General features: G+C 39.4%; 1 pseudogene; it reads right to left on the minus strand.

The window, feature by feature from the left end:
- Positions 1 to 10,835: 10,835 nt before the first annotated feature.
- On the minus strand, positions 10,836 to 10,954 carry LOC132045651 (5S ribosomal RNA; annotated as a pseudogene).
- Positions 10,955 to 14,653: the final 3,699 nt, after the last annotated feature.

The following is a 14,653-nucleotide window of genomic DNA, read 5'->3' on the forward strand; positions in this document are numbered from 1 at the left end:
ACAAGACGAGGATCTTTTATCGTAGGCGCCTTCGGTACCGGTTATGATTGGTGAGCTCCACTTCTTCCGGAGCGTTGCGAGTACGGATGTATATATGTTTGTATGATTTTTGTTCGGGGCATGTCGGGGGCCCCGTCCCAACTTGTATACTTCGGTCATGTTCATAGAGGCTTTGCAGACAGTTCCTATGTATAGTTTCGTTATGTTCTGTCGGTCGTTATATTGGCATCGTGGGTCCATTAGACATATATTTATACATGATATTATGTTCATATCTAGCCTTAGCCTTATTTTGTCATTCGAGACATAGAGAATACAAGTTATAAGTTGGTTCGCTCGGTTTCCATAAGGTGTCGGGTGCCAATCACGCCTTATCAAGGGTGGGGTGTGACACTAGATTTCTCCGGTACGTGCGATTCGACCTATGGCCTAGAGACATCATATCTCACATTAAATAGAATCATTCTTTCTAACTTGTTAATCCCCTTACTTTCTATCATGCTTTCTTTTCCATACCTGCCCCATAATATACTCATTTCCAATCTGTTTCTGCTTTCTCCTGATACATTCTCGACATATCAGTAAATCTCGAACTTTGGCTTCCTTGCGCTAATACGCTTCTTTCTTTGGAATTTTAGAAATGTCATGATTCATTTCAGAACTAAGTCTGCTCCTTCCCCCTTTTTAAGGATATTCTTATATACCAGTAACCTTTGAATATTAATCATTGTTGATAATCACCTGGTCTACCTTAACGATCCTCCCATTTCTCCGTTCTTTATAATTCTGGAATTCCTTTCATTGCATGGTTTGGCCTATTTTCCTTTCTGCTAAATGAAGTCTGGTATCAAATTAAATGCTCATACATATCAGATCTACTATAGGTACCTCCTTCATTGTCTTTCCACTTCTACCTTTTATGACTAGTAATTCCCTGGGCTAATGATTGATGGGGACAGCGGAACTCATTAAGCTCCTTTATGGAGCATCTGATTATACCTCGCTCCTTAACACCCTTAAAATTCTTCTTGCTTTGGGTTTCCAATTTCGATTTACGTCTATATTATACCATTAACGGTTCATATTATACATCATCCATTTCCACGACTCGTCCTTTTATTCACTTAGTCCATTTGTCCATAATTCTCCTTAACTACTTATTTGCATCACCGCTATGCATTATAGTGTTTCCAGTGTTCTGCCACTTTTTGTTCTTATCGTGAAATCCTCACAGAATATACTCTCTCCTTTTCTCCTTTTGTCGAACCTTCATCTTTCTCTCTGCCGCTGGTTCATATTTACAAATATGCTCCATGCATCATTTTATTTCCTTTATAATCAATTTCTATACTCGTTATTAAGGTTCTTATCCCGTGTGACTAATATTCTGCCTCTTGGCCAGATTTATTGTCTTATTATCCTCCCTCCGGTCCTTAGCGATTATTTGACTTCCTTCAACGAATCCGTTAGTGTACTCTTCTTACTTTCGTCCTCAGGGATTTGAGTTCCTTTACTCCTAAATGCTCTTCTCCCCTTGTCATCTTATAATATTGACCCTGAAGTTTGTAGAATATCCCTTTAGAAGTGCAAATCCATTCTATTCCTAGATCATCCTTTAGGGAGACTTTTCCGTTTGCGAGGTGATCGTGTCAGTATGACTGCACGTTTAGCTCTTCGAATGCTCCTCAAGATCCGGAACCCCTTAGCATCCTCACAAAACCTGCTTGTTCTTTCCCAATTTACATTCCTATTCGTTGCTACTACCCTTCAGTCCCACTTGTCCAAATCTGATTTTGAACTCCGTACACTCGTCTTTTGTTCCACCTTTGTCATGCTCCATCCTTTCTGTATACTTATTTTTGAAATTCATCCGAATGGTTCTTTATTGTTACCGTCATCCTGATTTTTTTCTCGGAAGCTTGACTTGGCCCGTTTTAGCAAGATACTTCCCTTGCTCACACTTCTCCTTTCTCAGAGCATCCTAATATTCCTTCTCTTGTATACCCACTTCTTCTTTTCCCTGGTGTTATTGCATCAGGTTCATCTAACCCTGATCTTTAGAGAATATAATGTCAACTTGCCCTATAGCACTTGCCACTTGAACTCCAATACCCTGTTCAATCTGTACCTTTACCATATCGCAACATCGATTATCAGGGCACACCTACTGATTAACATGTCACACCCCGATCTTGATCAGGGTGTGATGGGCACCCGACCCTTACCTAGGGCCGAGCGAATCCTCTGACTCTTATTCCATGCGTAATTTTTTTTTTCTTTTTTCCTCTAAGTCAAATACACATGATAAGGCTCACTAAAGTATTCTTCCTGTTGCTTTCCAAGCAAATCGAATTTATAACCGTATAAGACTTATATCATAATACAAACTGACACATTGGCCTATGAAGCCACGCGACGGACCGATTTTCACGGTACCCACGACTCGCTCGCAAAGTCTCTAACCGTAATCAGAAATCCTGGCACGTGTACTCTGACTCGGCTACACTCCAGGCTAAGTGGAGCTTGCCAACATCGCTGAACACCTTCTATGCTAACTTCAGCTCGTCTGAGTGTACCTGCGCGGCATGAAACGCAGCCCCCGAAGAAGAGGGGTCAGTACGAGCAATGTACTGAGTATGTAAGACATGAATAGTAACGACATAGTAAGGGCCGTAGAACATATCATGTAAAAAGAGTGTTCTGTACATATGAGACATATCATGGAAAAAGCGCCAACTTTGGACAAGTATTTGTGCGAAACGAGTAAAGCATGTGCTTGTTGTATATGGAAACATAGACCGTACCATAGGATAAGAGGTAACTTAATGTACATATAAGTGCCATGTAGGCAGATGTTGTGCTTTCTTAGCTTTCCTTATATATATATATATGCATATATACATAAAAATATATAGTATATCATATTGCCGGGCGTCGGCATGTACCTCGATCCATTTAACCATAATATGCACATCCCGCGTCCGGGCATCCCGCGTCCGGGACGATATCATGTGCCATACTCCAAATGATCAGGTGGATATGCGTATATAACGCTCTGCCCTTATTTCCATTTTCCCCGTAAATATATCGGCGTCTATAGCGCCCTGGCTCTTTCATCATATACATATACTCATATCATATACATATATCGGCGTCTATTGGAATGCTCTTGGGCCCGATTCTTTTTGTCATATGCACATACTTATATCATATATATATATATATCACGTATAAATATTGGCGTCTATTTGGTTCTCGTTATCATATATATATGTACGTATGTCGGGCGCTGCGGTTGCTGTTATCATATATACACACATCAATCGGGGTCATAACGCATAATTCCATGTACCTAGAATCCTTAGAATAGTCATTACCTATAATAGTCTTGGGATATCAGAAATAGTTTAACATTTCCATATTTTCATTTTTTATAACAGAACATATCGTCAACGTATCTATCGTAGGCATTTTCTCATTTTCGACTCCATCGTTGTCGTTACAAGATCATATTCTTCACCTTAGTCAAGGAATCATCTTTGTCATACTTATCATGGACATATGTTCTTTCTTAGCATTGTCGTTGTCATGGTCATCATAGACACATTTACATTAGGATAGCGTTGTACCTATCGTTCGATAATCGGGACAAGGATCAGAAGTTTCCTTAGGATTCCACTCCAAAACAAGCCAAATGAAACGATAAGGAAAATCCGGGGACAAGGGGCCCACCTCGGGTCAAATGAGGCGGCGCACACAATTTACGTGTAATACGTTTCGTGACATTACTTATGAGAGTTTTAAGGTAATCGGGTCTCATTTATGCAAGTTCTAGAGGTCTAGGAGATTGTTCTCACATTTTGCACAATTTCTATTTCAATTCTCCGAATGAATAGTAACTAATTTCAATCTTGGATTCCGAGGAAAGGAATGGTCCCCGAGGCGTATCCGTATTCACTCTATTACATCTAGGACATGCCAAGAAAGGAAAGTGAAGCCTTACATACCTCTTTCTCGCTCCTTCGCTACTCCAAATCCAAGCCGCAAATCCGCCAAAATCTACGATTTGGTCACATTTACCAATTGTCAATTTGAGCATCTAGAAGTTGGTATTCAAAGTAATCATTTGTCTACCGAAATTTCGGCTTAAAAGCACTTCATGGGCCCCCGTGAATATACCATGCCACCAAGTTTAACTTGGCCGATTTCAATCAACAACAATCCGGGAATACAACCCGGCCAAACTAACAACATTACCAACAATTATTCTAACAATGCTTCAACATTCAATTCAATCCAATTCAATTCACATAATCTTCCATCAACTCAAACAACATACTACACATTTCATTATCCTTCACTTACTTTAACTTCAACAACAACCTTTATTACTACATAATCCATAACGACAACAACTAAAATGTCAAATAACGTCAATTACCATAACTTACCAATTCTATACCTTTCGGCCACAACAACAATACATAAGTTTTCATGAATTTCCATTCTTTTCTATACATTACAACAACAACCGATACACCACATAAATTTCATTCATTTCACACTCCACAACATACACAACAATCAAATAACATTAAATAAAATTTGTTCATCATACTCACACCAAGGACACATACACACGGCCTCAACTTTCAACACACCATCTTTCATGTTTTTCATCCATTTTCATATACCATAACATGCATATTCCATGGTCTTCATTCATTTTTCTATACCTTACAACACCACACGGCCAAACTTGAATCATGCAATATTTCATAAATTTCCATGCTTTCCATCCATTTTCTATACTAAAACATATACAAACCATCTAAAACAACCATTAAAATTCTACACAAAATCAATTCAACACACCTTACCACTTCACTACACCATTCGGCCAACTCCCATACATCTATGTTTCATGAATTTCATCCATATTTATGCACTACAACACCTATAACCATCCATAACACATAAAAGAGCATGAAATCTTACCTTTTTCCTTAACTTCCCACTTCACTAGAATCTTGAACTTGCCACAAAGGATGGTTTTCTTGCTCCAACAATTGCACCACATTAAAGAGCACCCTTGACTTGGTAGAAATACTTGAAGAACATAATTTTTAAACCAAGGATTAAAGACTTGAAATTTTTTTCTTTTCCTTTCTTTTTTGCTAGCCTTGGCCGAATGGCCTTGGCTTTGTTCATCTTTTTTTTTTTTTTTGCTTTTCCCTTGTATGGTAAGATGAACACATATATATATACACATAAGTCCTCAAGCATGTGAGGGGCACATGCCCCCTCTCTAGATTTTTCTTTTCTTTTCTTGATTTTTCTTGAAATTCTTTTATCAAAAGATGACTTATTTGTCATCATTATTTTCCATTCTTCTCTTTTCTTTTGTGTCACATGGCCAATTTGGCCCTTTTTAGAATTTTCATGAACCCTTGGTGAAATTCCCGTTTTGCCCCTCGACTTTTCTCAATATTACCATTTTGTCCCTAACCTTCCGCATTATTTTCACGGCCCCTTTTGCGAATTTCTCTTCTTGCCCTTAGCCTTTCTCAATATTTTCCATACTACCATTGCCCACAATTAATATTCCTAACAACTCGCACATTAAAATTACTTTAGAACATAGCCTTGTCCTTAACTTCTCGCCATGGTCTCGCAACATCCGAACGTACGAAGTACGGGCTATAACATCCTCTCCCTTTAGAACATTCGTCCTCGAATGTTCAACTAACCTTATGGGGTCTTGTAGCACTTCGGGGAGTTCCGTTTCATAGTTGTTCCTCTCTCCAAGCCCGTTTCTTATCCTTTACCTTATTCTCCTTATAATCGAACTCCTCGGTCTCTCCCCTGCCGGGCGCCGGACGGGGGAAAGGGGCTCCTTATATGCCGATAGTCCTTTTATGAAGTCTTTGTTGATACCTTATTCCTCGCCTTCCTTCCAATCCCATGTCTCACATATCGGGAACTCTTTACTTTTCACCTTTTTCGGCATCCCGATCTCCTTATTTTCCGGAAAAGAGCCAGAAGTGTGTACTCACTCTCTTTCTTTTCCGAATATGGTACACATTTTCATCTCTTTGTATATATATATACATTTACTATCGACTAACCCACAAGGTACTTTCCAACGCTATTCAAGCCTATCCTAATTCCCGATATGTGAGACATGGGATTGGAAGGAAGGCGAGGAATAAGGTATCAAAAAAGACTTCATGACACACCATATTCCCTAGCGTCTCGATTTCCGGACTAATCCACCCTCGTCTTACGCGTCCTCTTAAGGTCTCCATCCATCCATATATATTCTAGTTTCCCTTAGGTCACTCTTAACTGATCATTTGTTCCTTGTATCTCAATTTGTAGAACTTTTGGTTTATTTCCCGTGAAAATAATGCGGGGTAGGGACAAAATGGTAATATTGAGAAATTGTTCTAACCGAGCACGCTTAACCCGAGACTTGAAAAGTGGAATATATATGGTATCCTTGAACAAGATATTTTCGCGTCTACTTCCTCGTATGCCTTTTATTACATCGATCTTGGGGCAAGTCGAAGTCTCGGCCGTCCCTAACCTTCCGAGGCATTTTCGTAACACGTCCTTTTCCTTATAATTACTATTTTGCCCTTTTTCTCTTCTCGATACTCACTTTAATGTGGTGCAATTCGTATATGACTATTTTGTGGCAAGTTCAAGATTCTTAACATAACGGAACAAATATATCCATCCTTTTATGTGTTATGGATCTTATCTCTTTGACTTCCATATCATCCCTCGCCTCTTTTCCGCCGAATGGTGCGATAAAGTGGTGTGTGTGCGAATTGATTTTGTGTAGAAGTCAACGGTGAGTATAAGGAATCTTGTTTCCCTATGACTTGGCTGAAATATCGCACGATCTAAACGAAAAAGAAGGTCAATAATTCCTAGATGGAATATGACCTTATGCGTTTATAAATGTGAAAAACATGAAAGATGGTGCTTCACACCTTGAGGCCGTGTATGTGACTTGGTGTGAGTATGATGACACGACTTTGCGTTGACAATGTTGTGGACCGTGAAATGAATATACCACTTTGTGATGTTATAGAATGGAAATTCTTCGTACGTTTGGATGTTGCGAGACCATGGCGAGAAGTTAAGGACAAGTTGTTATGTTCTAAAGTAATTTTAATGTGCGAGTTGTTAGGAATATTAATTGTGGGAAATGGTAGTATGGAAAATATTGAGAAAGGCTAATTAATTGTGGCATGGCAAGAAGAGAAATAGACAAAAACTTTGGGCCGTGAAAATAATGCGGAAGGTTAGGGACAAAATGGTAATATTGAGAAAAGTTGAGGGGCAAAACGGGAATTTCACCAAGGGTTCATGAAAATTCTAAAAAGGGCCAAATTGGCCATGTGACACAAAAGAAAAGAGAAGAATGGAAAATAATGATGACAAATAAGTCATCTAAAAGGGATCTTTTGATAAAGAATTTCAAGAAAAATCAAGAAAAGAAAAGAAAAATCTAGAGAGGGCATGTGCCCCTCACATGCTTGAGGACTTATGTGTATATATATATGTGTTCATCTTACCATACAAGGGAAAAGCAAAAAAAAAAAAAAAAGATGAACAAAGCCAAGGCCATTCGGCCAAGGCTAGCAAAAAAAGAAAGGAAAAGAAAAAAATTTCAAGTCTTTAATCCTTGGTTTAAAAATTATGTTCTTCAAGTATTTCTATGTTGAAGTGGAGAAGGGTGCTCTTTAATGTGTGTGCAATTGTTGGAGCAAGAAAACCATCCTTTGTGGCAAGTTCAAGATTCTAGTGAAGTGGGAAGTTAAGGAAAAAGGTAAGATTTCATGCTCTTTTATGTGTTATGGATGGTTATAGGTGTTGTAGTGCATAAATATGGATGAAATTCATGAAACATAGATGTATGGGAGTTGGCCGAATGGTGTAGTGAAGTGGTAAGGTGTGTTGAATTGATTTTGTGTAGAATTTTAATGGTTGTTTTAGATGGTTTGTATATGTTTTGGTATAGAAAATGGATGGAAAGCATGGAAATTTATGAAATATTGCATGATTCAAGTTTGGCCGTGTGGTGTTGTAAGGTATAGAAAAATGAATGAAGACCATGGAATATGCATGTTATGGTATATGAAAATGGATGAAAAACATGAAAGATGGTGTGTTGAAAGTTGAGGCCGTGTGTATGTGTCCTTGGTGTGAGTATGATGAACAAATTTTATTTAATGTTATTTGATTGTTGTGTATGTTGTGGAGTGTGAAATGAATGAAATTTATGTGGTGTATCGGTTGTTGTTGTAATGTATAGAAAAGAATGGAAATTCATGAAAACTTATGTATTGTTGTTGTGGCCGAAAGGTATAGAATTGGTAAGTTATGGTAATTGACGTTATTTGACATTTTAGTTGTTGTCGTTATGGATTATGTAGAATAAAGGTTGTTGTTGAAGTTAAAGTAAGTGAAGGATAATGAAATGTGTAGTATGTTGTTTGAGTTGATGGAAGATTATGTGAATTGAATTGGATTGAATTGAATGTTGAAGCATTGTTAGAATAATTGTTGGTAATGTTGTTAGTTTGGCCGGGTTGTATTCCGGGATTGTTGTTGATTGAAATCGGCCAAGTTAAACTTGGTGGCATGGTATATTCACGGAAGTGTGCGTTTTCGAAATTTCGGTAGACAAATGATTACTTTGAATACCAACTTCTAGATGCTCAAATTGACAATTGGTAAATGTGACCAAATCGTAGATTTTGGCGGATTTGCGAAACTTGGATTTGGAGTAGCGAAGGAGCGAGAAAAGAGGTATGTAAGGCTTCACTTTCCTTTCTTGGCATGTCCTAGATGTAATAGAGCTGAATACGGGCCTCGGGGACCATTCCTTTCCTCGGAATCCAAGATTGAAATTAGTTACTATTCATTCAGTAGAATTGAAATAGAAATTGTGCAAAATGTGAGAACAATCTCCTAGACCTCTAGAACTTGCATAAATGAGACCCGATTACCTTAAAACTCTCATAAGTAATGTCACGAAACGTATTACACGTAAATTGTGTGCGCCGCCTCATTTGATCCGAGGTGGGCCCTTGTCCCCGGATTTTCCTTATCGTTTCATTTGGCTTGTTTTGGAGTGGAATCTAAGGAAACTTCGATCCTTGTCCCGATTATCGAACGATAGGTACAACGCTATCCTAATGTAAATGTGTCTATGATGACCATGACAACGACAATGCTAAGAAAGAACATATGTCCATGATAAGTATGACAAAGATGATTCCTTGACTAAGGTGAAGAATATGATCTTGTAACGACAACGATGGAGTCGAAAATGAGAAAATGCCTACGATAGATACGTTGACGATATGTTCTGTTATAAAAATGAAAATATGGAAATGTTAAACTATTTCTGGATATCCCAAGACTATTATAGGTAATGACTATTCTAAGGATTCTAGGTACATGGAATTATGCGTTATGACCCCGATTGATGTGTGTACCCGACATACGTACATATATATATGATAACAGAACCAGGGCGCTATAGACGCCAATATTTATACGTGATATATATATATATATATATATATATATATATATATATATATATATATATGATATAAGTATGTGCATATGACAAAAAGAATCGAGCGCTATAGACGGCCGATATGTATATGATATGAGTACATGTATATGATGAAAGAGCCGGGCGCTATAGACGCCGATATATTTACGGGGAAAATGAAAATAAGGGCGAGAGCGTTATATACGCATATCCACGATCGGTTGGAGTATGGCACATGATATCGTCCGGACGCGGGATGCCGGACGCGGGATGTGCATATTATGGGTAAATGGATCGAGCCGCGACGCCTCGGCAATATGATATACTCTATTTTTATGTATATATGTATATATATGAGTAAGGAAAGCTAAGAAAGCACGATCTACGCAGGTCACTTATATGTATAGGTTACCTCTTATCCTATGGTACGGTCTATGTTTCCATACAGTTTTACTCATGCACAGGTTACAGTTTTTCCATGATATGTCTCATATGTACAGAACACTCTTTTTACGTGACATGTTCTACGGCCCTTACTATGTCGTTACTATTCATGTCTTACATACTCAGTACATTGCTCGTACTGACCCCTCTTCGGGGGGGGCTGCGTTTCATGCGCGCGGTACACTCGACGAGCCGAAGTTAGCATAGAAGGTGTTCGGCGAAGTTGGCAAGCTCCCGCTTCGCTGGAGTGTAGGCGAGTCGGAGTACACGTGCCCGGATTTCGATTACGGTTAGAGACTTTGCGGACGAGTCGTGGGTACCGAAGTCGGTACGTCGGTGGCCATGGGCCAATGTGTCGGTTGTATTATGATATAAGTCTTATACGGTTATAAATTCGATTTGCTTGGAAAGCAACAGGAAGAATACTTTAGTGAGCCTTATCATGTGTATTTGACTTAGAGGAAAAAAGAAAAAAAAAATTTACGCATGGAATAAGAGTCAGAGGGTTCGCTCGGCCCTAGGTAAGGGTCGGGTGCCCATCACACCCTGATCAAGATCGGGGTGTGACATAACATAACCACACTTAAGCTATCATGTACACCTTTTCTTAACATCTTACTTACAAAGTATCCCCAATACTACTTAAATTCGTCCTAATTCTGTAGCTGCAATACGTCTTCTCTTTCTTTGCCAAGCCGGTCCACCTTATCTCTCGCACTCATTTAGAGTCTCTAACCGTGAGTTCACACGCCTCTAATTTCCCTCAAGATACTCTAGTTCCTCATCCTTCTCTTGTGTCTGGATCTGTAGAACCTTTTAGCACACTTCCCAGAGGGGTCACCCATCCTAGTACTACTCTCGCTCAAGCACGCTTAACTTCGGAGTTCTAATGGGATCCGGTGCGTTAGTGCTGGTATGATCGCATCCATCCTGTTGCATGGCCCTTGTCGCATGACCTAAAACAATTTAGAGTTCTAACGGATCCCAATAAAAATTCTGTAGTGCATCTCCCTCCGGATTAGAAAGGTCTCTTATTCTCTTGACCGAGCAAATGCTGGTTTAGCCTTCGAAACTCTCAATAATAACCATCAATCAACACACACGACTGTCTTCCATTCCACATTTTAAGATTGCTAGTGGTGGCCAAAAACATCTTAGTTGCAGTTACCTATAAATACTTTGGTTATCGGTTCCTTTCAAATACCCATTTGTCAACTATTAATGATATCTTGCAAAAGTTGTACACATAAGAAATTTCAATAAAAGATTCATATAGCTATAGTCGGCCTGTCCTGCTCCTGGTCTGGAGGGCTGTAAAGTGAAGTATCCTCCTCATCGTCCTCCCGCCATCTACTGGTCTGGCCCTCCTCATCTTTCCCATCCGAATTCGAGGGGTACGAATATCCTGGCAACTCCTAATTTACCGAAGGCCAAGATAAAGGGCTAGACTAATCGGTAACACTGGTAGGCATGGCCACCTTAACATAATGCGCCACCATAGGAAAAGCTGGAGGTGTCAACTATGGTACAACCTCGGGAGTCTCCTCTACCGGCGTCTCATACGAACCCTCAGACGGGTCCGTCTCATACTTATCTTCCGATGGGTCCTCCTCTATGGAAGTCAGGAACTCTGGGGGGATCGTCTCGGGATCCTCGGAAGGGTCTGTCTCAATAGAATAGCTAGGACTTCTCTTGCTCGGTCCTGGAATCTGGGGTCCCGAATCCATCCTGGGGGCCTTCCTGGCACCCCCACTATCTGAAGCCGATCTCTTCATCTCTCATCAACTGCTCCCACCTACAGGGAAAGAGGGTCAGAAATGATCTTTCCGAGACTCTGGCTCTATCGTACGATCTAAGATAAAAGGAAAGGTCAATGATTCCCAAATGCCCTGCAGCCTCCTGTTTATAAGGGTGGCCGGCTTCACACCCATAAACGGGACTCTACCGGACACGATCTGTAGATAACCCTAGGACGAACTGCTCTGATACCACTTTTGTCACGACCCAAACTAATGAGCCGTGACGAGTGCCCGACCACTACTGACCAATCACTCCTATACTCGTATCTACTTCTCGTTGATTACCCTGGGCCCATACACAACTCATAATTAAACCAAATCGTATGCCGTAAAGTTAACATAACAAACTTTGCATCAAGCGCTCATAACTCGTGCATCCATGGAAACAATCATATGTGCCAAGGATAACAGTGTAGGCGGACTAGGCCACTACATATGTTGTACAACAAAATAATAGCTGACATAGCTGCACGACACTCCTACCATATATAACTGTCTACAGACCTCTATGGAATGTAACTGTAAGAAAGACAGGACAAGGCCCCTGTTAGAACCCGTACTTTTGTACATTGAAACAATCCGGATTAATTATGATAAGTTAAGGACAAAACTATTCCGGGATACAAAGTCGGGATTTTTGACCTTTCATTTTTTTTTAAGACATAAGTTGTTCATGAATTTGTTGGTATGGAAAAATTAGGAGAATTTGGGACCAAAAGTGATAAAATTGGAAGTTGGAAATGTCATCCAATTCCATGGTTGGCCGTGTGGCATTTAAAGTGGTGCCCACACCATTTTTGTGTCATCTTTTAATTGATCCAACACATTAATGTGGGCCAAGATTTTGTACAACTCAAGGGGGGATTAAAAGATGACCACTAGTCATCTTTAGTTCATTTTAACACTTAGAAAAAAATTGAAGAGTGAAGAACTCCACAAGGGAGCTCTCGGCCAGCCAAGGAGAAAAATCACCTTCCATTCAAGTCACTCCAAAATTATTTTGTTGATGCTAACCCACTATATTGAAGTCCCTAAGTAGCGTGGAGGTGTCGTTGGAGCGATCAACCCATTATTTTTCATCCATTGGAAACCCTAGCATATTGTCGAATTGAAGAGGATAGGTAAGATTTGATCTTGCTTTTGTGTTATAAAGGTTGTTTGTATCTTGTAATATGTAAAATTGGATGAATATCATGAAATATGTAATGTTGGAAGCGAGTTGTGTATGTGGAGCTTGAGTCGTGTAAATGGGTGTTTGTTGTGTTGTGTGGAAACTATGAATTAATGCCTAGTTAGTTTGTTATGATCATTGTAAGGTGAAGAACGATTGAGAATCATCCATATATGTATATGTGTAGTGTTGGTCGAAATGGGTCATATTATATGACAATGAACGAATGAATATCGCTTAATGTTTTAGTCGTCGTCATTGTGGATTCTATGTTGGAAATGAATGTTTATTGACTCAAATTGATGTTGTGATTGTTGCGGACTGATTTGGAGATTTTTGTACATTTAATGTAATTTGTATGTTGGTGAAAATAGCATTGTTAGAATGTGAATTGTGGATACAATCATAATTTGAAAATTAGGAATAAGTTGAAGTGAGGTTCTCGGTTTAGGGAAATTTGTTTTCGGCCAAATTGGAGAAAAATTTGGATTATTGGAAATGTTGTATGAATTGCTTAGAAGGTCCTTAAATATTGTTGGTATGGGTTCGGGTTAGTATGTGAATGTATAAGCGTCGACGTTGGCTTGAATGCAAGTCGTCGAAGTGAATTTATGAAAGTTGTGGAATGATGGAAAAGAGAGTTATTATTGTTGTATTGTCTTTCGGATTGGTTGTTGATGTTGCTAGGTTGGTTATTGTTGTTGTTGTTGATTGTTTTGGCCTAGTTAAATTCTCGGGGTGTCCTATTTACGGGGAAATGCTGCCCAATTTACGTAGAATTAAGGGCAAATTTGGAACTTAAGGCCAAAAAGTCATTAGCTAATGTTTGGCATTTTATGACTTGTTTGTAGACATTGGGCAGCCCGAATCGTAGGTTGGATTTAGCTTGAGTTCGGATTGTATTGGGAGCGTTTGAGGTATGTAAAGTAACCTTTTCTTTTGGCATGCCTTAGTTAAAATAGGCTATGATACGAGCCTCTAGGAAACTCTATTCTCGCAAATCTATGATTCGCATTTGTTTCCTTGGTATGCTTGTGCTAATATGCTTGTATCCTAGTTGATTCGCATTTGTTTCCTTGGTATTCTTGTGCTAATATGCCATAACATTGATCCTTATATCCTTGGAATTCATGATGTTGAGTATGTTTTCCATAGGCGGGTTACGCGACGTTCCTTTATGAAAGTAATTATTATTCCAATTTCAAATGTGACTATTTTACCTATCTTTTTTATGACAAGACGTTATTCTTTAACGATTCAAAAACTACGAACGCCAGTGATATTCGAAAGAAAACTTTTACGGAAAAGCTCGGATTGCCTTGAGATTTACGTAGAAGGTCGTATGATGTTAGACGAGAATGTTTTCCATTGGTTTTCGCGCGCACTATGTTGTATTACCGAAATATGATGTGTGCATATATTCGACGTGTTATGATATGGCCCGGTACGCCGAGCCCCTTTCGATCGGGTACTGTGTATGTATGCTATGTTGTATGTGATGTATATGGATTCGGAAATATGATCAGTTGGTTTCAGATCCGGTGGTGGGGCAAACCCAATGGTGGGGCAAACCCAGTGGTGGGTCAAACCCAATGGTGGGGCAAACCCAATGATGACGCAAAAATTTCACATTGGTTTAGGCAAATCCTACATTGG

Source organism: Lycium ferocissimum, unplaced genomic scaffold, assembly GCF_029784015.1.
Source record: "Lycium ferocissimum isolate CSIRO_LF1 unplaced genomic scaffold, AGI_CSIRO_Lferr_CH_V1 ctg7514, whole genome shotgun sequence".
NCBI classification, from domain to species: domain Eukaryota; kingdom Viridiplantae; phylum Streptophyta; class Magnoliopsida; order Solanales; family Solanaceae; genus Lycium; species Lycium ferocissimum.